The sequence below is a fragment of the Rhineura floridana genome, chromosome 6 (genome assembly GCF_030035675.1).
Source record: "Rhineura floridana isolate rRhiFlo1 chromosome 6, rRhiFlo1.hap2, whole genome shotgun sequence".
NCBI lineage: Eukaryota > Metazoa > Chordata > Lepidosauria > Squamata > Rhineuridae > Rhineura > Rhineura floridana.
Window position 1 is genome coordinate 81,426,256 of NC_084485.1, and position 15,853 is coordinate 81,442,108.

At 45.9% G+C, this 15,853-nt stretch overlaps 1 protein-coding gene across 1 annotated transcript in view; it reads left to right on the forward strand.

The window, feature by feature from the left end:
* Positions 1-5,436, forward strand: part of ST3GAL3 (ST3 beta-galactoside alpha-2,3-sialyltransferase 3) — a 362,121-nt gene extending 356,685 nt beyond the window's left edge. Inside the window, exon 14 of the transcript XR_009763520.1 lies at positions 5,420-5,436. The gene's annotated coding sequence lies outside the window, so the exon portion shown is untranslated. The remainder of the gene's footprint in view (positions 1-5,419) is intronic.
* The last annotated feature ends 10,417 nt before the right edge of the window (positions 5,437-15,853 follow it).

The window sequence follows — 15,853 nt, forward strand, 5'->3', positions numbered from 1 at the left end:
ACATCCCTACACTTGGTTTAAATTTCCCTTTCATTTCTCTAATCTTTTGGAACAGGGCTGTTGTTCTACCCTTTTTGTTGTCCTCTTCTATTTCTATACAGTAACTATTGTAATAGTTCTCTTTGTCCCTACATACTAGTCGCTGTATTGTTGCATTTAGGGTTCTGACTGTGTTTCTATCTCCTTTTGCTTTTGCTTTCCTTCTCTCTTTAACCATTATAAGAGTTTCTTCAGTCATCCATTGGGGTCTTTCTCTCTTTTTAACTAGAGGTATTGTCTTTTTGCATTCTTCTCTGATAACGTCTCTGACTTCATTCCATAGTTCTTCTGGTTCTCTGTCAACTAAGTTTAAAGCCTCAAACCTGTTCCTTATTTGATCTTTATATTCTTCTGGGATGTTATTTAAATTGTATTTTGGCGTTATGATTGCTTTGTTGGTCTTTTTTAGCTTTACTCTGATTTTTGATACGACCAGTTCATGATCTGTACCGCAGTCTGCTCCTGGTCTTGTTTTTGCAGAAAGTATGGAACTTCTCCACCTTCTGCTACCAATTATATAATCAATTTGATTCCTATATTGACCATTTGGTGATGTCCATGTGTATAGTCGTCTTTTCGGTTGTTCAAAAAATGTGTTGGCAAGAAACAAATTATTGGCTTCACAGAATTCAATAAGTCTTTCTCCTGCTTCGTTTCTATCTCCTAGGCCCAATTTCCCTACAATTCCTAATTCTTCTCTGTTCCCTGCTTTTGCATTCCAATCCCCCATGATTATCAGCACATCTTGTTTTGGTGTGTGATCAATTTCTTCCTGTACTTCTGCATAAAATCTCTCCAATTCCTTTTCTTCTGAGTTTGCCGTCAGAGCATAGACTTGGATGATGGTTATGTTAATAGGTTTCCTGTTTAATCTCATTGATATCACTCGCTCAGACCTTGCATTGTAGCTCCTAATTGCTCTTGCTACATCACTTCTCACTATTAAAGCAACCCCATTTCTTCTTAATTTCTCATTTCCTGCATAAAACATTTTGTAGTTAGTTGCCTGATTGGAAATGTCCCATTCCCGTCCATTTTAGTTCGCTCACACCAAGTATTTTAATGCTGATGCGTTCCATTTCTTGCTTGACAACTTCTAACTTTCCCTGGTTCATGCTTCTTATATTCCATGTTCCTGTTGTGTGCATCATACAACTCCAGACTTTCCTTTCACATCTGTGTGCATCAGCCTCTGGGCTTCCTTTTGGCTTTGACCCAGCTGTGTCATTAGTCACAGCGCTACTCATACTTATCCTTTGTTCTTCCCCAGTAGCTCGGTGAGTGCCTTCTGACCTGGGGGTCTCATCTTCCAGCACTATCTCGTGTTGCATTTTGGATACTCTGTTCATACGGTTTTCGTGGTAAGAGGTATTCAGAGGTGGTTTACCATTGCCTTCCTCTGAGTTTGGATGCATCTTAGTCTGGTGTTTCAGCTCTGACCATTCTGCCTTGGGTGCCCATGCTAGGAGTCTAGCCTCTTGATCTAGACTGCTGACAGCATTGCTCTCAGCTTCTTCAACACACTCAAACCCCCTCACCACGTTAAGGTGTGCATCCGAAGAGGAGGTACATACTATTTTGCACAGGAGGCCTGCCATCAAGCGGGGTATCATAGCTCCACCTATTGTCTGAAGGCAAGAATGTTCTGAAGTCAAGACTAGGGGCATCAGGCCCCTCCCACTCTCTAGTTCATTCTTGCCCTCGTCCGTGCAAGTTGTATTAGATAGCGTAGCATATATATAAGTTTTGTGTTGATATCTGTGTGATAGTGGAGAATTGTGTACGGTATTTCCTTTGTTGTTCCCTTCCCTCTGTCATTGACTTTAGAGTGTGTGGGACTGATTGTTCTTTTCCTCCCCCCCTTTGTTACCTTCTTTCTTCGTTCTTTATTTTGCTGGGTGGTTTTTTTGGGGGAGGTTGTTCTTTGCCCTTTTTCCTCTCAGTCCCTAGCTGGACTGCGCAAGTTGCTACCCTTCCTTTGCCTGGAAGACCGCGGCTGTGGTTCTCCCTTCCTCAGGTGGCGGGCGCAGCTTGTAATTCAGGAGCTTGCAGCTGCAGCTTCCTGCTTCGTGCCGCCTACTTTCGTGGCGGCTCCGTTAGTTTTTTCTGACGAGGAGCCTGCGGCTGTGGCTCCTTTTTTGCTCTCTAACAGCCCTTAATTTCTGTTGGGCTGCTCCGCCCCCCCATCCCAGCTCATTCTGCGGTGTTTTAAAACAACCTGCAACTGCCTTCAGGAGCCTGCGGCTGTGGCTCCTTTATCCTTTTGCAGCCTTAGTTTGTCGTTGGGTGGCTTGGCCCCCCCCAGCTGCAACTGTGTTCGTCAGCTTCTTCGGCTGTAGGGAGCATGCAGACCGTTCTGCTTCCTTGGCAGCGGTTTTCCTGGCTGGCTCTTAAAGCCGCGATTGCGTTCCTTAGCCCTGCGGCTGTAGGGAGCACATTGAGGCACTCTGCTTTGGCAGCGCTTTACTGTGGGCCCTGTTTGAGGTCACTGGTGTTCTTCAGTGACCGCCATTGCTTCTTCTTCCTTCCAACACTTCTCTGATTGGCTAATTTTTCCCGCTTTTTTAGCGGGCACCATTTTGTTCGTCCTTTCTTTCCCGCCCTTTCTGTTTAACCTTACATTAGCAAAGGATCCTGTACAAGGCCCTTTAGTCAGTTAATGTGTGTGTGCTGTGGGGTAGAACAACTGAAAATCCTGCACAAGGTTCTTCAGCATTCTTGTTTGAACGTGCACTAAGGTTGGTTACTGAGGCTGTTTGGGTTACTGACTCTGTTTGGAACTGTACATTCTGCCCCATCCATGGCCGTGTACCAAGGCTGTTTGGAACTGTACATTCTGCCCCATCTGTGGCCGTGTACCAAGGCTGTTTGGAACTGTACATTCTGCCCCATCCGTGGCCGTGTACTAAGGCTGTTTGGAACAGTGTATTCTCCCCCATCCGTGGACATATACTAAAACCTTTGAGTCGGTACATTCTGCCCCATCCGTGGCCGTGTACTGAGGCTGTTTGGAACTGTACATTCTCCCCCATCCGTGGGCGTGTACTAAAGCCTCTGGGTCTGTACATTCTGCCCCATCCGTGGCCGTGTACTGAACCCCCCTTTGAAAATATATGATGGCAGAACAGCCAGTGGCAGCTCAGGCGACCAAGCCTAAACAATCTTATAAAACCTCTTTGCTTCACAAGTCAGCCAAGCACAAGCACGCCAAAGCGGTTGCTAAAACTAAGCATCTATCCAGCCACAGCATGGCCAAGCATGCACTCTACGTTTACCAGGGAGCTGATGGTGATGAAACAAATGAGACAGAGACTAGAGCGACGTTGGCGGAAGACTCGGAGCGAGTCTGACCGAACATGGGCTAGAGCCTATCTGAAGGCCTACTCCATGGCAATGCGGGCAGCAAAGAAATTATTCTTTTCAGCCACCATTGTGTCTGCGGGGAGCCGACCAGCAGAGCTGTTTCGAGTGGTCAGGGGTCTCCTACATTGTGGCCCCCGAGAGGGTAATATCGACCGCTCATCAGCCTGCTGTCAAGAATTTCCACGGCACTTCGCAGACAAAATCGTTCAGATTCATTCCGACTTGGATGCTATAGTTGATACAGGCTCAGTGGATGTAACTTTGGCTCCTGCTTGTCCAATAATAATGGATTCTTTTCAGCTTGTACAACCCGAGGATGTGGACAGGATCCCTGGAGAGGTGAGGCCCACCACATGTCTGTTAGACCCTTGCCCTTCCTGGCTTATTAAAAGTGCCAGAGGGGGCCTAGCCGAGTGGGTGAAGGAAGTGGCCAATGCCTCCCTACAACAAGGCAGAATTCCAATGTGCCTAAAGGAGGCAGTTGTAAGGCCTTTGTTGAAAAAGCCCTCCCTGGACCCCTCTATTCTGGATAATTATCGACCAGCGTCTAATATTCCATTCCTGGGCAAGGTAATAGAGCGTGTGGTGGCCTCCCAACTACAGGGATTCCTGGATGAAACGGATTATCTAGATCCATTTCAGTCTGGTTTCAGACCTGGTTATGGGACGGAGACGGCTTTGGTCGCCTTGGTAGATGACCTACACACAGGGGGAGTGTGTCCCTGTTGGTTCTGTTGGACCTCTCAGCGGCTTTCAATACCATCGACCATGGTATCCTTCTGGGTCACCTTACCGGGATGGGACTTGGGGGCACAGTTTTATGATGGCTCCATTCCTTCCTGGAGGGTCGAACCCAGAAGGTGGTGCTGGCGGATTCCTGTTCGACTCCTTGGCCGTTGGCCTGTGGGGTCCCTCAGGGTTCAGTTCTGTCCCCCGTGCTATTTAATATCTACATGAAACCGCTGGGAGAGGTTGTCCGGAGATTTGGGGTTCGGTGCCACCAGTATGCAGATGACACCCATCTCTACTTCTCCTTTCCACCTAATTCCAAGGAAACTGTCTCGGTTCTAAACCAGTGTCTGACAGCAGTGGTGGACTGGATGAGGGTGAACAAACTGAAGCTTAATCCAGACAAGACAGAGGTGCTCCTAGTCAGTCGAAAGGCGGATCAGGGAATAGGGGTTCAGCCTGTGCTGGATGGGGTTACACTCCCCCTGAAGACGCAGGTTCGCAGTTTGGGTGTGCTCCTGGACTCAGCCTTAAACCTGGAGGCCCAGGTTTCTGCGGTGGCCAGGAATGCTTTTGCACAGTGAAGATTAGTGCGCCAACTGTGCCCGTTCCTGGAGTCGTCTCATCTGGCTATGGTGACACATGCCTTAGCTACATCCCGCTTAGACTACTGTAACGCGCTCTACGTCGGGCTGCCTTTGAAGACTGTTCGGAAACTTCAGTTGGTGCAACAAGCTGCAGCCAGAATGTTAACTGGGGCTGGTTACAGGGACCATACAACTCCCCTGCTGCAACAGCTCCACTGGCTGCCAGTCTGTTTCTGGACACAATTCAAAGTGCTGGTTATGACCTATAAAGCCCTATACGGTTTAGGTCCAGGCTATCTGTCAGACCGTATCTCCCTATATGAACCTGCTGGGGCCCTGAGATCTTCAGGAGAGACCCTTCTCATGATCCTAACACCTTCACAAGTGCGACTGGTGGGGACACGAGTTAGGGCCTTTTTGGTGGCTGCCCCTAGGCTCTGGAACTCCCTCCCTAGGGAGGCAAGAATGGCCTCCTCTGTGCAGTCTTTCCGCCGACAGCTAAAGACTTTTTTCTTCCGTCAGGCCTTTGGAACTGAAGGTTTTAAGGGTAGTGACTGAAGAGGATGCTGTATGTTATTGTTTTGCCTGTATGCTCCTAAACTGGGTTGCAGTACTTTAAGAGTAATTGGTTTTAACATCTTAATAGTTTAATCCTGTTTTAATGCTGATTTTATATGTTTATATGTTTTATATTTTTATAGGTTCTTAATGATATGTACTATTTTTATCTGGAAGCCGCCTTGAGTTCCAGTTTGGAAAAAAGGGCGGGGTATAAATAAAGATAATATTAATAATAATAATAATAATAATAATAATAATAATAATAATAATAATAATAATAATAATAATAATAATAATTTGTTCCGGTCTCCGAGGATGCGGGCCAGGAACAATTAACTAATCTTTTTCATTCTCTGACTGCTTCCTCTGAGGAGGATTTTGAAGGATTTCCTGACCAGCCAGGAGCCAGCTGCCCTCCCCCCATATTACCACCTAGGGCTCATTCATCCTCTCAGCCTGATGAGCCGCCTATAACTTTCCCTCAACAAGCACAACCATCCCCCACACCGGGGCTGCAGCTGTCTCATGAGTTCATATCACAACTACAAGACATGCTATCATTCTTTTTTCAAGCGCAATCACAGTCACAGGTCACAGGTCACTGCCCTTCCTCAGCGGAGTGTTCACAGACAACGTAAAAACCACGAGGCTACCTCCTTTACCATGCAGGCTTCTGCTTCTGCTTCCATCTTCTCCAGAGCAGCACTGATGTGGTTGGATGACCTCTTAGATGATCCCAATCCCGATCCGGTCTCTCTGAGAAGGTCACTGGTGAAATTACACAAGACCGCAGCGTTTGTAGCTGATGCCACCTTGGACGCAACTCAGCTGGGAGCAAGAGCCATGGCAGCTCAGGTAGTCGCTCTGCAAACCCTCTGGCTCCGTCATTGGGAGGCAGACTCTACAGCCAGGGTCAACTTATCAAGAGCACCCTTTGCAGGATCATTACTCTTCGCCGAGGAAGCCCTAAAGGCAGTACTAGTGGACCCCAAGGATGTTTGGAAGCCTGTCTTGGCCACTGCCAGGAATGTTGATCGCAGGCCTTTCAGACATTTCACCCCATTCCGCACATCTCAGCCCTTTTGAGGAGCGCGGCCTGGGGGACCAGGCTGCGATTTCCAAACCAATGACTTCTGTTCCTCCAGGGGAGTCTGGAACAGACAACGTTACCCGGGCAAGGTCAGTACCAGGGACGCAGAGGTGCCTCAACGTCCTCATATTGTGGAGGGACTCGCCAGCGCAGACAATACTGACGCAATACTGGTCAGGGACAGATTACTTCTGTTTGCAAACCATTGGCTACGTCTGACACAGGTCGCATGGATCAGAGATCTTTTTTGTCATGGCTATGCACTAGAGTTTTGGGCAACCCCTCCGGACAGATTTCATCCCTCTCCTTGTCCCAAGGCTCCTTCCAGGCACTGCATCATGCAGAAAGCTATACATCACCTCTTGGACGCAGCGGCAATAGAGCCAGTCCCTGCAGTAGAGAGGTCGGAAGGGGTGTACTCTCTCCTATTGGCAGTGCCCAAACGAGATCTGTCATGGAGGGCAGTGTTGGACCTCAAGTTCATCAACTGTTTCGTAAAGTATCGCAGGTTCAAAATGGAATCCCTCCACTCCATTACAGAAAGCCTTCACGAAGGAGACTTCTTGGCTTCTATTGACCTAAAGGAAGCGTACCTCCATGTGCCTATTTGCGTAGCCCACAGAAAGTTCCTTCGGTTTGCCTTTGGCCCCCAGCACTTTCAATATCGAGCAATGCCATTTGGTCTCTCGTCCCCGAGGGTCTTCACCAAGGTGCTACTCATCCTAGTGGCTTACCTCCGCCTACTAGGGGTGCATATATACCCCTACTTGGATGATCTATTAATACAGGCGAGTTCCAGGGAGCTGGCTCATCTCCATCTGAACCTCACACTCCATGTCTTGCAGACCCATGGATGGCTAGTCAATCTCGACAAAAGTCATCTCCAGCCTACCCAACGACTACAACATCTAGGGGCAATGTTAGACACCCTACAGGCGATGGTGTTTTTGTCTCCAGACCGCATAACAGCCATCAGAGACATGGCACGACTTTTGATGCATCACCCAACCGCGGATGTGATGCTTCTAGCAAAGGCTCTGGGAATGTTGGTGCCTACCATCCATATTGTGCCATGGGCTCAAGCTCATACTCGCCAACTTCAGTGGGCCTTATTACCGTTTCAGCAGGACATTGCCAGGTCCAACCACCGAACAATCCCCTTGAATCATACACTGCATCTTTCCTTCCACTGGTGGACAATGGTCCAAAATCTCAACACGGGCACTCCGTTCAGAGAACCCCACAGGACTGTTGTAACCACAGACACCAGTCTCATTGGCTGGGGAGCCCACTGCAACTCCCAGTTCGTTCAAGGGGTTTGGTCTGATGCCGAGCAGACTCAGAGCATCAATTGGCTGGAACTAAAAGCTGTACACTTAGCTCTGCTTCATTTTCAGTCTCTCTTCCCCTTGGACCATGTCCTCATTCGAACGGACAACATGTGTGCAAAATCTCCAACGTCGGTTCTGCGTTCTCTCAGTGGATCTTTTTGCCTGCAGTCTCAATTTCCTGTTACCCAGGTACTTCGCATGATACATGGACACAACAGCGGAAGCGGTGGATGCTCTGTCGATTCCGTGGCCGGATGGCCTGCTGTATGCCTTCCCTCCAATACCACTTCTGGCCATAACCTTGAGGAAGGCGCGACGCGAGAGGGCCAAGCTGGTTCTGATAGTCCCCTTTTGGCCCCGTCGACCGTGGTTCTCGGACCTCCTTGCCATGTCAGTGACAGACCCTTGGACGCTCCCAGTCAGGCCAGACCTCTTATCTCAGGGTCCAATATGGCATCAGGACTCCAATTGGCTCAACCTAACAGTGTGGCTTTTGAACGGGGACATTTGAGGACTGCAGGACTAACTGAAGCGGTTATTGACGTTATACTGGCCTCTAGACAACCATCTACCACTCGCATATATCAGAATACTTGGGTGGCATTCTCTAGGTGGTGTCAGTCCCAGAATTTCTATCCCTCTCAGGCCACAATACAACAGGTGCTGTAATTCCTTCATAAGGACCTAACGATGGGGCTTAGACCCAACACCTTACATCGACATGCGTCCACTCTGTCGTCCATTCTCTCAGTTTCCTCCACTGGTGCTCCTATTGCCTCGCACCCTCTCATCAAACGTTTTTTGAGGGGAGCAGCTCTACGTTCGCCGGCTGTATCCCATCGCTTCCCTTCATGGAGTTTGTCGAAGGTCCTGCAGGCTCTACAACGTCCTCCATTCGAACCCATTAGGACTGTGCCATTACGCCTATTGTCATTCAAAGTCCTGTTCCTGATCGTTATCACCTCTGCGAGATGAGTCTCGGAACTGGGCGCATTGTCTTCTGCCCGCCATCTCTGTGTTTTTCACAAGGACTCTGTTGTACTGAAGACAGATCCTTCCTTCCTTCCTTCCCAAGGTCAATTCAGTTTTTCATTGCAACCAGGACATTGTTCTTCCTTCCTTTTGTCCGAATCCCATCCATCCTCTGGAGAAGGCTTGGCATTCATTGGATGTTCGGAGGGCTCTCAAAACCTACCTGTCTCGGATCGAGGATATAAGACGAACTGAGTCCTTGTTTATATCCTTTCATCCACGTTCTATGGGGAATAAAGTAGCTAATTCCACCTTATCCTGCTGGTTGCGAGCATATATTACCTTAGCTTATGAGTCCTTTAAGCTTCCTATCCCCTCTAAAATAACAGCTCATTCCACTAGATCAGCAGCCACTATGGCTGCTTTTGATACCAACGCTTCTCTTGCTGATATTTGCAGAGCTGCTGTTTGGTCTACCCCATATTCATTTATAAGGCATTACAAAATAGATCGTTATACCTCTGCCGATGCCTCTTTTGGCAGGTGGGTGTTGCAACAGGTTCTTAATTATGATTAGGATTTGGGTGGTCCCTCCCTGTTATGGGCTGCTTTGGTACATCCCGCTTGATGGCAGGATTCCTGTGGAAAATGGACCATTGGTCTCACCTGAAGGGTGATTTTCACAGGAGGCCTGCCATCACGACCCTCCCAGTTGGAGGATGCCTAGAGATTTTTTACCGGTTTCTATATATTTCTGTTACGCTATTATGTTTAGGTTTGCTAGTGAAGTCAAGACTTCTAATCCTGTTATAAAGCATGTATAAAGAATGGAAGGAAGGACGCATCACCAAGGAAGAGTACCGACGAGCGGCTTGGGCTTGCAGGAATAGCGTAAGGAAAGCTAAAACCCAGAATGAGCTGAGGCTTGCGAGGGAAGCGAGGAACAACAAAAAGGGGTTTTTCAGATATGTTCGAAGCAAGAGAAAGACCAAGGAAACGGTGGGACTGCTGCTCAATGAGGATGGCAAAATGTTGACAGATAACAAGGAAAAGGCAGAACTGCTCAACACCTATTTTGCCTCCGTTTTCTCCCAAAAAGAGAACAGTATGCAACCTTGCATCGGTAGCAATCTCAGTAAGGGGTCGGGATTGCAGTTCGAGATTGATAAGGAGATAGTCAGGAAATACCTAGTTAACCTAAATGAGTTCAAATCTCCAGGGCCTGATGAACTGCATCCCAGAGTATTGAAGGAACTTGTACTCTCGGAACCTCTTGCCATCATCTTTGAGAAATCCTGGAGAACAGGAGAGGTGCCGGAGGATTGGAGACGGGCAAACGTCGTCCCGCTCTTTTAAAAGGGTAAAAAAGAAGATCCGGGGAATTACAGGCCGGTCAGTCTGACTTCAATACCGGGAAAGATATTAGAACAGATAATAAAAGAGTCCATTGGCAACTATCTAGATGACAATGCTGTGATTAGTAGGAGCCAGCATGGGTTTGTCAAGAAAAAATCCTGTCAAACTAATCTTATCTCTTTTTTTGATCAGGTCACTAGCCTAGTAGATGGTGGAAATGCTGTAGATGTCATCTATCTAGATTTCAGCAAAGCGTTTGACAAAGTCCCCCACGACCTTTTGATTAGCAAACTCATCAAATGCGGACTACATGGAAATACTGTCAGGTGGATTCACAACTGGTTGGAAAACCGTACTCAAAGAGTGGTCGTCGGTGGCTCTGCTTCGGACTGGAAGGAGGTTTCGAGTGGAGTGCCACAGGGTTCTGTCCTGGGGCCGATACTCTTCAACATTTTTATCAATGATTTAGATGATGGGGTGGAGGGAAGCCTTATGAAGTTTGCGGATGATACGAAACTGGGAGGGATAGCTAACACAATGGAAGACTGGAATAAAATCCAAAGGGACCTCGAAAGACTAGAACTTGTTCTAGAACTAGAATTGGGCTGAAATTAATGAAATGACATTCAATAAAGACAAATGCAGGATTCTGCATTTAGGCCACAAAAACAAAATGCACAGGTACAGGATGGGAAATACCCGGCTTAGCAGTAGTGCGTGTGAGAAGGACCTTGGAATTGTAGTGGATCGCAAGTTGAACATGACCCAGCAGTGTGATGCTGTGGTAAAAAAGGCAAACGTGGTTTTGGGCTGCATAAACAGAGCTATAGTTTCCAGGTCGAGGGAAGTAATAGTCCCACTATATTCTGCATTAGTCAGGCCTCATCTGGAATACTGCGTTCATTTCTGGGCGCCTCATTTTAAGAAAGATATAGACAAGTTAGAGCGGGTTCAGAAGAGGGCGACAAGGATGATAGCCGGTATGGAGAACAAGTCTTATGAGGAAAGGTTGAAGGAACTTGGCATGTTCAGTCTGGTGAAGAGAAGGCTGAGGGGCGACATGATTACACTCTTTAAGTACCTGAAGGGTTGTCACATAGAGGAGGGTACAGATTTGTTCACTGCTGCCCCAGAGGGTAGGACTAGGTCTAATGGTTTTAAGTTGCAGGAGCGTAGATTCCGATTGGACATTAGAAGGAACTTCTTGACAGTAAGGGCAGTTTGGCAATGGAACCGACTGCCTAGGGAGGTGGTGGGATCCCCTTTGCTGGATGTCTTCAAGCAGAGGCTGGACAGCTATCTGCGGGAGATGCTCTAGCTGTGGATTTCCTGCTGTGAGCAGGGGGTTGGACTCAATGGCCTACAAGGCCCCTTCCAACTCTATGATTCTATGATTCTATATTGAAATGCTAGAGTCATATTATTATGAAATTGCTATTATGTCCTTGCTGGTAGGCCTGTTGGCCTCTTTTCATGCACTTTTAGATCTCTCTCTCTGGACTCGTCACGAATGAACTGGAGAGTGGGAGGGGCCTGATGCCCCTAGTCTTGACTTCAGAACATTCTTGCCTTCGGATAATAGGTGGAGCTATGATACCCCGCTTGATGGCAGGCCTCCTGTGAAAATCACCCTTCAGGTGAGACCTATGGTCCAATTCCCATGTAACCACACTGCAGACTGAGGAGATAGACAGTGTGCTTCACACAAAGAAAGCCACTTCATGTCTTCTTTCTTCTTGCTGCTGCTGCAGTTTCCCACATGAGACCAAAATGGATTGTTGTATGCATACTTACTGTTGCAGAAACCCATTGATTTTGACTGAAATTTTAATGAGAGAACCACATTTTTGAATCAACAAATCTTTCCTGGAAAACTTTCATTTTTGCCCCCACATCTGGACATTTAAAAAAATAGATAGTTTTAATCGTTATTTTCCCTATCACTACCATCACCAAAACCAGTTGATATTCCCCCAAGGGAAATGCACAGTACATATAAGCGCTCACAATGCAGAATCTGATTGGTCCCTTGTTTAGCTTCCTGTGCTGCTGATTTATCATAGGTGTTCTACACTCTGAGTACTTCTCTGGTTAGGTTGATACCTGCAAGCCTTTTTTCTGTCTTGGATTCAGCTTATTTGAATAACCTCTATTATTTGTCTGTTCTGTTCCACTAATCTTGTGGTTGTTGTCAGAAATATCACACCTGGTTTGCTAAGCATCCAGTGACACAAGTGTGCAAAAATATTTATCCATCCAAATTTTACCTACTCAGATGTTCTCTTGTGAGCCTCAAAGTAGAATGGGAATTGCTGGCCAGTCTAGAAGAATGGAGCATAATTGTCTCAAAATACTCTGTCTGGTTTCCCAAGTTATACAGGCTTATTTTCAACTGGGACTCAGATCATGTTAATGTCCATCTCTGTGGTTTCAGCAGCTGGGTTTGCAGAGTTCAGGGAGTGGGGAGATTTCAGCTACATTAATCACTGAGAAATTTCCAAGATAATGGTAGTTTCTTAAAAATATGTAATGTAATCTGGATGGGAGGTGTGTATGTTCTGATAGGCCCAAAGAGAGTGTAAATGAGGTGGACAGTAGGGGAGCAGCCTCCACCATACTGAACGATGCTAAGTCTCCCATTGACAATCAAGCCACACAGAAAGCAAGGCTGTGGCATAAGTCTGTCAAAAGGGATGTGCTGTGTAAGGATAAAATGATGCTGCTGTTAGTTCTTGTGCTGTAGTGAGTCTGTTTCATTCTCCTGTCCTGGATCAATTACCCCAGACCCCTGGCCACAAAGCTGCACTTGTGCTTTCTCGGAGTGGAAATGGAGCCACTGCCGCATTTGTGGATGTAATGGTAGAGTAAGAGGAGATGGGTTGAACTCTCTTTTATGCCAATCTAGGCCACAAAAACTCTGCTATCATAGTACATTTGGATTTCAGCTGCTTCTTGGTGCATGCCCTTTCCACCCTGTTAGCCATGCACCTTCCTAGGGCAATTACAGAAGAGGAACATTTGTCAGGAAAGGATACACTTGATGGTATGTCTTCAATCCCTTTCTGAGCTACAGTTCCTACCCCTCCCAGAGGAGAAAAACAGACATTGCTCATTGGCAAATGTTAATTCAACTGCATGTATGCAAAAGGTAAAACTGAGTATTTCTAATGCTTTATGAATATTACTTCTTTCAACTTCACAATAACTATGTAAAATTGGCAATTATTCCAGTTTTACTAGGGCTGTCACCCAGTTAAAGAAAGCGTATTACATGAGTTTTAGTCAATCAAATTTGTATATAGTTCTGAAGCAAAAATCATGTCTTTGTTGGCCAGTGCATATGTGTGTCATAGCAGGAATCATCTTAGAAGAGGCATTCCCTCCTGTTTGAAGGAAACGGGAGGATGCCATTGTTAAGATGATGTTAGACAGTTCTTCTAAGTATTTGTATTAAAAGTAACACTTTTTAAAAAGCTGCTGAATTAATTGAGGCACTTCTTCAGTGTTTTAACTGATTACTTCAACCAATTAATTGATTGAATGTTGCAGTCCTACATATTACAGACAGGGAACTGAAACAGGGAGAGAGTCATTTGTCCAAGGTAGACCAAATATACTTTGGGATGGGGAAGATGCTGCACAGGAGGTAAATAGCATGTGTCTCCCAACTTGCTTCTACTGCTCCCTGACTTCCCTCCACCTTGAAGACTGCTGTTATGTGGTTTATACTGGAAGCAGCCACTGGGAACTTTACAGAGTTGCCTTCTGGCATTTTCTACAGAAATTCTGTGAAAACTAATATTGTTTGTGACAATTACTACTCTTGATGCCAGTTCAATTTTTGTGACTATTTTTTCAATGTCAGCATCTTCATCTTACAAGTTGTTTTGTAGGCTTCAATGGGAATGTGGCAAATCCTTCCTAAAACAGTATGTTTGCTAGCCTGGCAAGGCTGGAGCTTTTGTGGGCAGAGGTCAGGAAGATGCTTCACAATCCCACTGAGCTTCAGCAAGACACCTTTGTTCATGCCATTCACTATCAGCCATCTGCCCTGACATTCACAGTTTAGAAACACTGTCTTTCTATATCATCCAAGGAGTTCAAGTATTAGAGGGCGCTCTTGGTCTTTGCTGGCACATTCTACAGAGGGACTGATCCAGATTGCAATGGATGGTGAAGGTCCCCATTCTGTTGTTGTGCTTGGGAAGAAGTATTAGAACATGCAGATTTTATTAAATTGTGCAGTTTCTATTATTTAAACTTTATTTGTAGCTAAGAAAGAGGTGAGATGTGTGAGCCTCTAAGTCACTTGTGACTTATTCATATCATGGAAGCAATAAAACTATAAAAGGAGTTTTCCGGATCTCTGTCTCTATGTTTCTTTCACAGGCCCCAAGTGGGAAGGTAGGTGGATGTTACAGATACTGCATCCTGTTCCTAGACTCACTTCCATAGATTAAACAACAGCTACTGTTGACATCACACAGAAAAAAGCAGCTCTTAGTTTTTAAGGAGATGTTTCTGTGAGAAAATGAAACTAGGAGCAACTTCCTACTGTATTTTTCCAGATAAAGTCAAACTGGTGAAAATAGGTACTCTAGAAGTGGAAGCCTTGTGTACGTAGCCTCTTTTTCAACCATATTAGGTGGTTGTGGACCAGCTAACCTCAGCACATGGTGTGCTGTCATAGCTTAGGTATATGCAGACCAATCCATACAATGGGCATCAGGTACTACTCTTTCACACAAACTCCCAAGAGGTGCTGCGCTTCTCATACTCCACTTCTGGACAATTTCTCCCCACCGGCTGGACTCATGCTGCAAACTCTGTACCACCTGGAAACCACTACAAAACCTGTTATACTGTCTTTCCCAAACTATGCACAGTCTCTGTAAGACAGCTCACCCTACCCCTTCTCTCCTGTATCATTGGTTCTGACCCCCACCTTCTCTTTTCCCCTGCCCTACCCCCTTTATTTTTGAGTTTGTGTTGGCCCTTTGGACCCATCTGTTTATATTATGCATAATTCTCAATAAAAGATCTATTTTTAAAAAACAATCCTCCCAAGAGGCCACCTCAGATGTACATTAACTTCTAGGGCTGCCAACGCTCCCTCTGGATTATGATCTTGAAAAAATCTAATTATGAAAATATCTGGGGTGGGAAAATCTTTGATTTAAGAGATTAAGAATCATCTCCAGTCATGCTCCAAGAAAGCATGGAAATTGTAATTAAAGGCTTCCCACCTTAACACACATGCTATGTAAATCCTAAAGATGTACATTCTCACAAATTATGGGTACTTACACCTTAGGCTCTATTTATCCACACAATGCCTTTGTCTTTTAGCCCCAAACAATATCCAGTTCGACACTAAGCACTGATGTTGGCTGTTGTGATGGTGGCTCAGTTGTTCTGTTTCCCACCACCACTTCTAGACAGATGTCCAACTGTTCCTATAACAGAGAAGGCAGAGAAATGGCTCTCAAACTACTTATCTCCACAGCTCTCACTCTAGCTCCATGCTCACATAGAAAAGACTCTTGCAGTGAGGTGTATCAGCTCTGTAGTATTTAAGGAAGTTGCAGCTTATCTATACAGACCCAAATGGTGCCGTGCCACAGCTTGGCCTGTAGCCAATTGACTTGAGGGCACTACAAAAGCAATGACTTTGTTCTAATTAGAAATAAGTAAAGTGTCTGTTTAGTGTTTTTGTTATTAGTACTGCCTGGGAATAGCTGGTATCCATATTTTGATTATTTTGAGAAGATCAGATTTTCTTGTGAATGCACTCAGTTCCTGTAAACCACATGCTCCTGAGGCTT